A 13,103-nucleotide genomic window follows, 5' to 3' on the forward strand; every position below is an offset into this window, starting at 1 on the left:
GAACGTTGCAGAAAATTAAAAATTTTCCTACGGTTTCACCAAGATCCATCTATGAGTTCATCTAAGCAACGAGTCATGGGAGATGCATCTACATACCACTTTGTAGATCGCGAGCGGAAGCGTTCAAAAGAACGGGGTTGAAGTAGTCATTCTCGTCGTGATCCTATCACCGGAGATCCTAGCGCCGAACGGACGGCACCTCCGCGTTCAACACACGTACGGAGCGGATGACGTCTCCTCCTTCTTGATCCTGCAAGGGGGAAGGAGAGGTTGATGATGATGGCCCCAGCAGCAGCACAACGGCGTGGTGGTGGTGGAACAGCAGCACTCCGGCAGGGCTTCGCCAAGCACGTGACGGAGGAGGAAGAGGTGTAGCAGGGGGAGGGAGGCGCCAGAACTTCAGGGTGCGGCTGCCCCCTCCCCCCTCCCTTTATCTAGGCCCCCAGGGGGGCGCCGGCCCTGGGAGATCCAATCTCCCAAGGGGGGCGGCGGCTAAGGGGGTGGAGTACCCCCCAAGGCAAGTGGGGCGCCCCCCCCCCCCACCCTAGGGTTTCAACCCTAGGCGCAGTTGGTGGGCCAAAGGGGGCGCACCAGCCCACTATGGGCTGGTTCCCCTCCCCACTTCAGTCCTTGGGGCCCTCCGGGATGGGTGGCCCCACCCGGTGAACCCCCGGGACCCCTTCGGTGGTCCCGGTACAATACCGGGTGACCCTGAAACAGGGACACGTGAAAAATAGAGAGACTTGAGTAGAACTGAGGTTGGCATAGAGACTTGATACAGGGACACGTGAAAAATAGAGAGATGGAGGGAGATACGTGTGAGGAATAGGGATATAGAGAGATACATGAGTATTAAAGCGGACTTTGATAGAGAGACACATGAGGAATAGAGTGATAGAGAGAAATACGTGAAAATTAAAGCGGTTTTAATTTCTTTCTTTTTCTATAATTAAAGAGCTACGCACGAGAAATAGAGAGATAAGAGAGATACGTGAGAATTAAAGCCGTTTTAATTTTTTTTCGTTTCTATGATTAAAAATTAGATCTATACAGTTTTAATCTTGACCCACAAAATCAACAGCCTCCATTTATATTTTCCTCTAATTAATGTGGGAATTTCTTGGGAGTGCCTATTAGTATGTGTATATATATGTGCAAAAATCTCGACATTAATGAACATATATCTCGTGCACTTGCAATCTTTTGTAGTACATTAATGAATATTTAAAATATTTTCCAACCCTTGCTATATATAGACTTGTCGTCCATGTCTGCCACGTTTGGAGTCCACCTATTTCCTACTGGAACCTTACACTCGACTACCAATATGAGAGGGAGTGGCCTAGTGCAAGGCGACCATGATATTCTTCATTGGATGCCTTGTGCTTTGTGCACAGTGTAAGTATATATCATCATCGTCTTTAGAATCTTGTGTTAACTTCTCGCCACTAATTCTTTGGGTCAGACATACATACACACACACACACACATCTGAAGTACTGCATACTAAGGTTAAATATACTATACAGGTGCTGTCGATAATAAGCAAACGAAGGTCAACCAAGATGATCATGCGGCGAACACAAGTACCAACGCTACCATCGTCAACTAAACATCTGTAGGCGAGAGCAAGAAAACTGAGCTATTTTGCAGCCTCTATCTCGTATGTTATTTCAACTTTGAGCTCCGGGCTAAGTGCTACTGTTGCCAGAATAAGAATGGCGACTGTTACAAGACGAAGAGTGAGTGCCTGCAGAAGTGCCATTCCTACAACGGTTAATGCCCACCTTCATCGGGGCTCTGGGATAGAATTCCATATGCTCGGAAAATTTCTCCATCGGTAATAAAAGGCACCTTATATGGTTTGGGCAATTAGGTTCCAAGTAAACATTAGATAGCCCGTATGTTTCCGTGGAGATCCAACAAGGAAAAAATTGATGAAAGAAATCCAAGTAACTAGTTGTCTCGCATATTTACAAAGTTCAAATCCTTTGGTTGTGGTGCTTTGACTAGATTGTCTATTATGCTCTTTCATCTACATGCACATCGCCCACTTGTTTATTTAACACACATCACCAAGTTGGTGATTTGCCAGTTGTGGGCTGACAATCATATAGAATTCTAATAGCACTGACATGGAAAAATTTAAAAACTGAAAAACTGAAAAAAGTAAATCAAATAAACAAATGGTGTGCAAACTAAATCAGACGGCTTAGGACAAGTGAGATTTAGTGAGGACTCTTTCAGATGAAGATAAGCAAATTGCAAGAAAACAACATGCAGAAACATTTTTATATCATAGCATAACTAGCAAAAAAAGCACATAGTACAACGACAACCCACGTATCTATATGCTATCTATATGTATATCTATTTATATCTATCTATCTATCTATCTATCTATCTGCTATCTATCACTACTGGAATCAGATGATTTGCCATCAGCCCCATTTTTGCCGTCTGCTAGCGGACGGAAAAGGAGGTCTTTGTTGTCCGTTTCCAAAAAAACAGACAGCAAAGAACTGGCTGATGGCAAAGATCATATTTGCCATCAGCCAGTTCTTTGCCGTCGGCTAGCGGACGGCAAAGAGGGAGGGGGCCCCACTGACGAGCTGCTTAAAAAAAACCTAACGGGCCCCCCTCTTTGTCGTCTGCTAGCGGACGGCAAAGAGCAAAAAAGCGGACGATAAAGGGGGGCGGATGGCAAAGATTTAACCTATCTAACGGCGGCCGCGCCCCACCCCGCCCCTCTCTCTCTCTGTTTCTCTCCCTCTTCACACGCGCGCCGCCGCCCCCACCACTCTCCGCTGCCCCGTCGTCCCACCACCCCGCCGCCCCACCGCCCCCCCCGCCCGGTGCCACCGCGGCCCCGTCGCCCCCGCCGCCCTGCCGTCTCGGCGCCACCGCCCCCCTCCCCTGCGCCCCACCGCCCCGGCTCCGCCCCCCACCCCCCCTCCCGCGTGCCCCACCACCCGGCGCCCCACCGGGCCCCCGCCCCATCGCCCCCGCCGCCCTGCCGTCTCGGCGCCGCCGCGCCCCGGCCCCACGGCGCCCCGACCCCCCCCGCGCCCCACCGCCCCGGCCCCTGCCCCGTCGCTACTGCCGCCCGGCGCCGCCGCCCCAGGCCGCCCCGCCCCCCTCCTCCACCGGCCACCTCCTCCACCGGCCCTGCCCCAGGTGAGCTCTACCTCCTCAATTTTTCTGTTTTTTTTCCGTTTTTTAGTTTTAGGTTTATGTTTAGTTTAGATTTAGTTTTAGTTTTAGTTTTAGTTTTAGGTTTAGTTTTAGGTTTAGGTTTAGTTTTAGTTTAGTTTTAGGTTTAGATTTAGTTTTTTCCTTTTTTCTGTTTTTTTAGTTTTAGGTTTATGTTTAGTTTAGATTTAGTTTTAGTTTTAGTTTTAGTTTTAGATTTAGGTTTAGTTTTAGGTTTAAGTTTAGGTTTAGGAAAGAAGAAAAAGAAGAAAAGAGGAGAGGAGGAGAAGAAGAAGAGGAAAAAGGAAAGGAAGAAGAATAAGAGGAGGAGGAGAAGAAAAAAGAAGAAGAGGAAGAAGAAGAAGAAAAAAGAGGAGAGGAGGAGAAGAAGAAGAGGAAAAAGGAAAGGAGGAAGAAGAAGAAGAAGAAGAAGAAGAAGAAGAAGAAGGAAAAAAGGAAGAAAAGGAAGAAAAGGAAGAAGAGGAAGAAGAAGAAAAGGAAAAAAGAGGAAAAAAACACCGACCCCGACCCGGCACCTCGACACGACACCCCGACGCCGAGATCCCGACCCCGACCCTTGCAATAAAAGCACTCAGTTTCAGGCTTGGGTCCATTCTTTGACTTCTTCCCGACAACTGGCTTACCGGGCGCGGCAACATCTTTGCCTTCCTTCTTGAAGTTCTTCTTACCCTTGCCCTTCTTGAACTTAGTGGTCTTATTGACCATCAACACTTGATGTTCTTTCTTGATTTCAACCTCTGCTGACTTCAGCATTGAAAATACTTCAGGAATGGTTTTCACCATCTCCTGCATATTGTAGTTCATCACAAAGCTCTTGTAGCTTGGTGGGAGCGACTGAAGGATTCTGTCAATGACCGCCTCATCCAGGAGGTTAATGTCCAGCTGGGACAGGCGGTTGTGCAACCCAGACATTTTGAGTATATGCTCACTGACAGAACTATTTTCCTCCATCTTATAACTATAGAACTTGTCGGAGACTTCATACCTCTCGACCCGGGCATGAGCTTGGAAAACTAGTTTCAGCTCCTCGAACATCTCATATGCTCCGTGTTGCTTAAAACGCTTTTGGAGCCCTGGTTCTAAGCTGTAAAGCATGCATTACTGAACGAGGGAGTAATCATCAGCGCGAGACTGCCAAGCATTCATAATGTCTTGGTTCTCTGGGATGGGTGCATCAGCTAGCGGTCCTTCTAGGACATATTGTTCCTGGCAGCTATGAGGATGATCCTCAGGTTCCGGACCCAGTCCGTATACTTGCTGCCATCATCTTTCAGCTTGGTTTTCTCTAGGAATGCGTTGAAGTTCATGTTGACATGAGCGGCGGCCATTTGATCTACAAGACATATTTGCAAAGGTTTTAGACTAAGTTCATGATAATTAAGTTCATCTTATCAAATTATTATATTGAACTCCCACTCAGATTAGACATCCCTCTAGTCATCTAAGTGTTACACGATCCGAGTCGACTAGGCCGTGTCCGATCATCACGTGAGACGGACTAGTCATCGTCGGTGAACATCTCCATGTTGATCGTATCTTCCATACGACTCGTGTTCGACCTTTCGGTTTCTGTGTTCCGAGGCCATGTCTGTACATGCTAGGCTCGTCAAGTTAACCCTAAGTGTTCTGCATGTGTAAATCTGTCTTACACCCGTTGTATGTGAACGTAAGGATCTATCACACCCGATCATCACGTGGTGCTTCGAAACGACGAACTTTAGCAACGGTGCACAGTTAGGGGGAACACTTTCTTGAAATTATTATAAGGGATCATCTTATTTACTACCGCCGTTCTAAGTAAACAAAATGCATAAACATAATAAACATCACATGCAATTATATAGTAGTGACATGATATGGCCAATATCATATAGCTCCTTCGATCTCCATCTTCGGGGCTCCATGATCATCTTCGTCACCGGCATGACACCATGATCTCCATCATCATGATCTCCATCATTGTGTCTTCATGAAGTTATCACGCCAACGACTACATCTACTTCTATGGCTAACGCGTTTAGCAATAAAGTAAAGTAATTTACATGGCGTTCTTCAATGACACAAAGGTCATACAAAAAATAAAGACAACTCCTATGGCTCCTGCCGGTTGTCATACTCATCGACATGCAAGTCGTGATTCCTATTACAAGAACATGATCTCATACATCACAATATATCATTCATCATTCATCACAACTTCTGGCCATATCACATCACATGACAATTGCTGCAAAAACAAGTTAGACGTCCTCTAATTGTTGTTGCATCTTTTACGTGGCTGCAATTGGGTTCTAACAAGAACGTTTTCTTACCTACGAATAACCACAACGTGATTTTGTCAACTTCTATTTACCCTTCATAAGGACCCTTTTCATCGAATCCGCTCCAACTAAAGTGGGAGAGACAGACACCCGCCAGCCACCTTATGTAACTAGTGCATGTCAGTCGGTGGAACCGGTCTCACGTAAGCATACGTGTAAGGTTGGTCCGGGCCGCTTCATCCCACAATACCGCTGAAGCAAGATAAGACTAGTAGCGGCAAGCAAGTTGACAAGATCTACGCCCACAACAAAATTGTGTTCTACTCGTGCAATAGAGAACTACGCATAGACCTAGCTCATGATGCCACTGTTGGGGAATGTTGCAGAAAATTAAAAAAAATTCTACGGTTTCACCAAGATCCATCTATGAGTTCATCTAAGCAACGAGTCATGGGAGATGCATCTACATACCACTTTGTAGATCGCGAGCGGAAGCGTTCAAAAGAACGGGGTTGAAGTAGTCGTTCTCGTCGTGATCCTATCACCGGAGATCCTAGCGCCGAACGGACGGCACCTCCGCGTTCAACACACGTACGGAGCGGATGACGTCTCCTCCTTCTTGATCTAGCAAGGGGGAAGGAGAGGTTGATGATGATGGCTCCAGCAGCAGCACAACGGCGTGGTGGTGGTGGAATAGCAGCACTCCGGCAGGGCTTCGCCAAGCACGTGACGGAGGAGGAAGAGGTGTAGCAGGGGGAGGGAGGCGCCAGAACTTCAGGGTGCGGCTGCCCCCTCCCCCCTCCCTTTATATAGGCCCCCAGGGGGGCGCCGGCCCTGGGAGATCCAATCTCCCAAGGGGGGCGGCGGCCAAGGGGGTGGAGTACCCCCTAAGGCAAGTGGGGCGCCCCCCCCCCACCCTAGGGTTTCAACCCTAGGCGCAGGGGGTGGGCCAAGGGGGGCGCACCAGCCCACTATGGGCTGGTTCCCCTCCCCACTTCAGCCCTTGGGGCCCTCCTAGATGGGTGGCCCCACCCGGTGGACCCCCGGGACCCCTTCGGTGGTCCCGGTACAATACCGGGCGACCCCGAAACTTTCCCGATGGCCGAAATATCACTTCCTATATATAATTCTTCACCTACGGACCATTCTGGAACTCCTCGTGATGTCCGTGATCTCATCCGAGACTCCGAACAACATTCGGTATGCTGCATACTCATATTCATACAACCCTAGCGTCACCGAACCTTAAGTGTGTAGACCCTACGGGTTCGGGAGACACATAGACATGACCGAGACGGTTCTCGGGCAATAACCAACAGCGGGATCTGGATACCCATGTTGGCTCCCACATGCTCCTCGATGATCTCATCGGATGAACCACGATGTCGAGGATTCGAACAACCCCGTATACAATTCCCTTTGTCAATCGGTATGTTACATGCCCGAGACTCGATCGTCGGTATCCCAATACCTTGTTCAGTCTCGTTACCGGCAAGTCACTTTACTCGTACCGTAATGCATGATCCCGTGACCAAACACTTGGTCACTTTGAGCTCATCATGATGATGCATTACCGAGTGGGCCCAGCGATACCTCTCCGTCATAAGGAGTGACAAATCCCAGTCTCGATCCGTGTCAACCCAACAGACACTTTTGGAGATACCTGTAGTGCACCTTTATAGTCACCCAGTTACATTGTGACGTTTGGTACACCCAAAGCACTCTTACGGTATCCGGGAGTTACACGATCTCATGGTCTAAGGAAGAGATACTTGACATTGAAGAAGCTCTAGCAAAACGAACTACACGATCTTGTGCTATGCTTAGGATTGGGTCTTGTCCATCACATCATTCTCCTAATGATGTGATCCCGTTGTCAATGACATATAATGTCCATAGTCAGGAAACCATGACTATCTGTTGACCAACGAGCTAGTCAACTAGAGGCTCACTAGGGACATGTTATGGTCTGTGTATTCACACGTGTATTACGATTTTCGGATAATACCGTTATAGCATGAATAAAAGACAATTATCATGAACAAAGAAATATAATAATAACCCTTTTATTATTGCCTCTATGGCATATTTCCAACAAGAAGAATGGAGACGGAGTATATTAGTATCAATCTTCAAGAACAAGGGGGATGTTCAGAGTTGTACTGGTTACCGTGGATTAAGCTGATGAGCCATACAATGAGGCTATGGGAGAGAGTCATTGAGCACCGCTTAAGAAGAATGACAAGCGTGACAAAACCTGTTAGGTTTCATGCCTGCGAGGTCGACCATGGAAGCCGTTTTCTTGGCACGACAGCTTATGGAGAGACATAGGGAGCAAAAGAAGGACTTGCATATGGTGTTCATTGACTTGGAGAAGGCCTATGATAAGATACCGCGGAATGTCATGTGGTGGGCCTTGGAGAAACACAAAGTCCCAACAAAGTACATTACCCTCATCAAGGACATGTACGATAATGATGTGATAAGTGTTCGAACAAGTGATGTCAACACTGATGACATCCTAATTAAGATAGGGCTGCATCAGGGGTCAGCTTTGAGCCCTTATCTTTTTGCCTTGGTGATGGACGAGGTCGCAAGGGATATACAAGGAGATATCCCATGATGTATGCTCTTTGCGGATGATGTTGTGCTAGTTGACGATAGTCGGACGGGGGTAAATAGCAAGTTAGAGTTATGGAGACAGGTGGTAGGACTAAAACCGAGTACATGATGTGAGGTTTCAGTACTAAATAGGTGTGAGGAGGAGGAGGTTAGCCTGGATGGGCAAGTGGTAGCTCAGAAGGACACCTTTCGATATTTGGGGTCAATGTTGTAGGAGGATGGGGTATTGATGAAGATGTGAGCCATCGAATTAAAGCCGGATAGATGAAGTGGCGCCAAGCTTCTGGCATTCTCTGTGACAAGAGAGTGCCACAAAAGCTAAAAGCCAAGTTCTACAGGACAGTTGTTCGACCCGCAATGTTGTATGGCGATGAGTGTTGGCCAACTAAAAGGCGACATGTTCAACAGTTAGGTGTTGCGGAGATGCGTATGTTGAGATGGATGTGTGGCCACACGAGGAAGGATAGAGTCCGGAATGACGCTATACGAGATAGAGTTGGGGTAGCACCAATTGAAGAGAAACTTGTCCAACATCGTCTGAGATGGTTTGGGCATATTCAGCCCAGGCCTCCAGAAGTTCCAGTGCATAGCAGACGGCTAAAGCGTGCGGACAATGTCAAGAGAGGTCGGGGTAGACCGAATTTGACATGGGAGGAGTCCATTAAGAGAGACCTGAAGGATTCGAGTATCACCAAAGAACTAGCTATGGATATAGGTGGGTGGAAGCTTGCTATCCATGTGCTAGAGCCATGAGTTGGTCGCGAATCTTATGGGTTTCACCTCTAGCCTACCCCAACTTGTTTGGGACTAAAGGCTTTGTTGTTGTTGTTGTTGTTGTTGTTGTTATTGTTGTTGTTGTTGTTGTTGTTGTTGTTGTTGTTGTTGTTGTTGTTGTTGCTGTTGTTGTTGTTGTTATAATATTTTACAAAATATTATCTTTGACTCACTCCCTTTTCAGCTTATTCATGATGAGCATGGTTGTTTTATTGCATCATCTTGTATTTTTGTATTTTTCATTAATTATATTAAGGGAAAGGTGTGACAGCTCTCGGGTGCAGGGGAACCCTCATGAACAGTAACTTCAAAACAATATGAAAAAAAAATCTGAAATTTTGGGGATCAAATATGATCAAACTTTTGTTGTTATTGCAAATTTCAGCCAGAAATAACTCTCGAGGAGCCCTAAAAAAATTACTGCTCAAAAGTACACATAGGTTTGAGAGGTGATTGTTTTTTTTTTGGTGAGGGCTGCATGATTGTTTTTTGAAGCTAAAACTTTGCATGAACGTTGAATGTTTGTTCATATTTGATCCCCCAAAGTTTCAGATTTTTTCGACTTTTTTCATATTGTTTTGAATTTACTGTTCACGAGGGTGCCCCTGCACCCGGGAGCTGAAAGTCCAGTCTCTTATATTAATCGTACAATTAATTTTGGGCCAAATATGTTTAAATTATTTGTTTATGAATTTCATAAGGAATGAAAACACTATTTGTAAACTTCATTTTATTTTTCATCCAAATTTCATACGGACAGTGTGCTTTACATTCTTCATCTGATTTTTTGTGAACCATGTAGGGGATCTGCATGTGATCATTATGTATAGGAGATAGAGGGGAAAACCATTCTACATCTGATTTTCATTTTATTAAGTTATTACTAAGTATGACTATCTGTATCTGCTATGGTTTCTATAAACATTTTGGTTCATCTATAGTTCTACACCATTGTAATCTTGAACCACAATCATTGTTGCAAATATATCATCCTATGTTGACGAATTGTAGTGACTTATTTTCTTTGGTGTTCATATAAAAATTAAAAGAATATATTATTTTGCACTATTTGTTTGCAACGAGAGCTACAACGATTAGTATACTGCAGATAATATTTCGACCTAATGTTGTGCCTTGTTTTCCAGTCGACCCCTTTGCTATAATAACTGATGTATAGTCACCTAAAAGAAAGTGATGATTAGATTCACATATTTGGTTATGACTTGGGCGTCTCTGATGGGCCCTTATGAAAGTTTCCTTCTTTCTTTCGTCTTAACTTCCAAGCGCACCATGATGGGTGTGTATTTTAATTTTCTTTGCCGACCCGTCCTACTATTGATACTGATGGATAGATCCGTACAATCTAATGTGATGCTTCTATCATTTATCAATCTTCCGCTGGGATGACTTCCTACGGAGTAAAATTTTTTTACCAAGTCTTAGTGCAATGCATCTACAACTCATTTGACGTGTGGATTGCTTCTTCAAATGGGAGGTAACACAATCTATTTGAATCGAGTTGATCCATTCCGTGGTCAGTTCGAACAAATTTTTTATGGCGCTGAATTCTGAACTTGAGTCTCGGCGCATGTGATTCGGAAATAATTATAGACCAAATTGCGGTTGCACGGAGGATGGAAAAATCATGTACTACTAAGCCGTTTGCCATGTGCCCGCTTGCATCCCTATTTGCCGACATGGGATCACCATCTATTCAAATAACTTCATGGCCTTCCGATGCTGTCGTTTCTGGCCATACCAGACTCATTGATATCGGCATATCAGACTCGTCTTATTCCTTGTCTTATAATTACCCATTACTGCTTGCTAGATTAATATTGCCATACAAAGTCATCGTAGAACTTGCCGCAGAATCTCTAGATCAATATAGCTGTTGCGGATTCGTCATTAACCTTGGTGTTCACCTGAACTCATCTATTGCAGACTTTTTTCCTAAGTATATGATGTGGGTCGTCGAGGGGTTGCTTCCATCTCCATGTCAACATGACGGGTTCTACGCATGTCTTTTTATTGTGATATTGTGCGTTTCTGCTGCACGGCCTTCCGTGTGTTCTTCTGGAATTGTTTGGGAGCCACCGATCAGCCTTGTGTTGTGTGTATCCTCTCGGAGGCCACTCTATCTCAGCGTTCTTGTCTCTCTGCTTCCCAACCAGAAAGACGACGGCCACAAGCATAGCTGCACAGGTACGCGGTACCAGTGGCATGGGCCTCCACAAGCATAGCTGCTCTGGGACGACACGGTCGCCGGCACCGGAAGACGGTCTCGGCAGGCTGCGAAAGTACTCCTCCTTCTCGCCCTCCTCGTCAGCCGCGCCGGCCGTGCATGTCCAGCCGACGGTGACCCGCAGCTTCACCATCGTCCGGCCGCCGTCTCTCTCGGTCCTGTCCGGCGAGTCCAACTCCTTGCCGTCCTCCCCGTTCGCAGCAGGTTGGCACCCGCCTCTGTTTCTTGACCTCTCCCTATGATTAACGTTCTTTAATTAAACTGATCTTCTATCTGAAACTTTATTCAGAAAAATTATCCCAACTTGTGGACACTACATAAGTGGTTAATCTGACTGAACTATTGCAAACTAAGCGCTACAGGCTGATGTGCCATGCTTCGTTTGCTATAGCATTGTAACTGAGCATTCTGGAGTAGTAATATATTGCAAGAAAAAACCATAAATTTGCCAACCTCACGCTGTTAACCCTCTCTTGGGTGGTTGTCACTATGGCCCAATCTAGACGCGCTGCGCGGCAGGGTTGCCTGAGGCAGTGGGTGAATGAGACAGATGAGAGTGAAAAGATGTGACATAGTCACATAGAGTGAACTTTTTTCGTGAATACGCAAATTGCTTGTAGCTAGTCACATACAAAGAGGCAAGACTAAAAAGGGAGTATCAAGGAGAAGGGGATGCTCAGCCCCAAAGACATAACTATGGTGGATCATGCAAAGGACCTGAATGTCCTCCCTTGCAGAGCCTGCAGATTTTAATTGTAGTTTCTTCCTAGCAGCTGTTGCAATTTTAAGTACCTTCCTTTTCTGCTATCTAGAAAATACGTGTTTGTCACCGTAGTCCCTGCCTAAATGCAGTTTCTCTAGTTTTATTCTCTGCTACTGCGGCAGTATAGCTGCTGTCCGTCGTGAACTTCCCCTGTAAAGGCCTGTACTGGATCGTTTGTTTCGTTTCTGAAATGGAATGGAACAGGGGCGCTGCCCTCTTCTTCTAAAAAAATCATGCAAAGGACTGGGTTTTGACCCTATCCATATCTTCTGCTGCATGTAGCGATCGGTTATCTCCGCCACCCATGTTCCTCGCCGGCTGTACTGCACGCCAATGTATTGCCTCGGTGGCGGTGCCGGCGGTGGGAGTTCGGGCAAGCGGCCGACGCGACAGGAAGAAGCACCACTGGCGGGTGGAAGTAGCAGCGACGACGCGGGAGGAAGTACGCCGGCACGGGAGAAAGTTGCACCGCCATGGCCACAAGCTCGGGGCCGCTTGTGGCGACACGGATCTGCGCTGGGGACGGGTGGCAGCTGGATCCGTCCATTATCGGCAGCGGGCCGGCGCCAAAGTGGATGCAGCTAAGGGTGATGACGCTCCGGCAGGGATTGGGAGGCGGGGATGGTGGGAGGTGAGGCGAAGTGGGTGGAGAATTTTCAGTCCATGAGGGGTCGGCTGAGTATATTTGTGAGTCGCGGTCGAGTCTGTGTAAATCGCCCCTCCCCTCCCCCCCCCCCCCCCTCCCTAACAGGTTGGGGGGTTATGTTAGTTCTCGGTTAGAGAAGAAAAAACTAATTTATCCTCTTTTAACTGGTCATTGGGGATCGGCTAGAGATGTCCTAAGATGCAGTTGCAAACGCGGATAAGTAGCACCACCGTAACAAGCGGGACATGGGTCCAAGCGCCGCTGCAACCAGCCGACAGCAATGGTGGCGAGGTTGGGGGCTAGCGCTTAGCTAGGTTTTAAGTACACGAAAATAGTATCTACATACGCTATGTTGCAAAATATGATCTGACGTGTCACTAGACTCATAACAGAGTTACAAACCAACGAGTGGTTGGATGGTTAAAAGGACAGTGGGTATCCGTTCAAGTCCTAGACTTGAGGTTGGTGCTAGCATTTTTCTAGATTTATTTCCGACGATGTGCGTTCAGCGGGAGGAGACGTTTCCGTTGACTACAAAGGAATCTGTGGCGAGTTTGTCAATGTCAAGATGATGTGCCA

Source organism: Triticum aestivum, chromosome 4A, assembly GCF_018294505.1.
Source record: "Triticum aestivum cultivar Chinese Spring chromosome 4A, IWGSC CS RefSeq v2.1, whole genome shotgun sequence".
NCBI lineage: Eukaryota > Viridiplantae > Streptophyta > Magnoliopsida > Poales > Poaceae > Triticum > Triticum aestivum.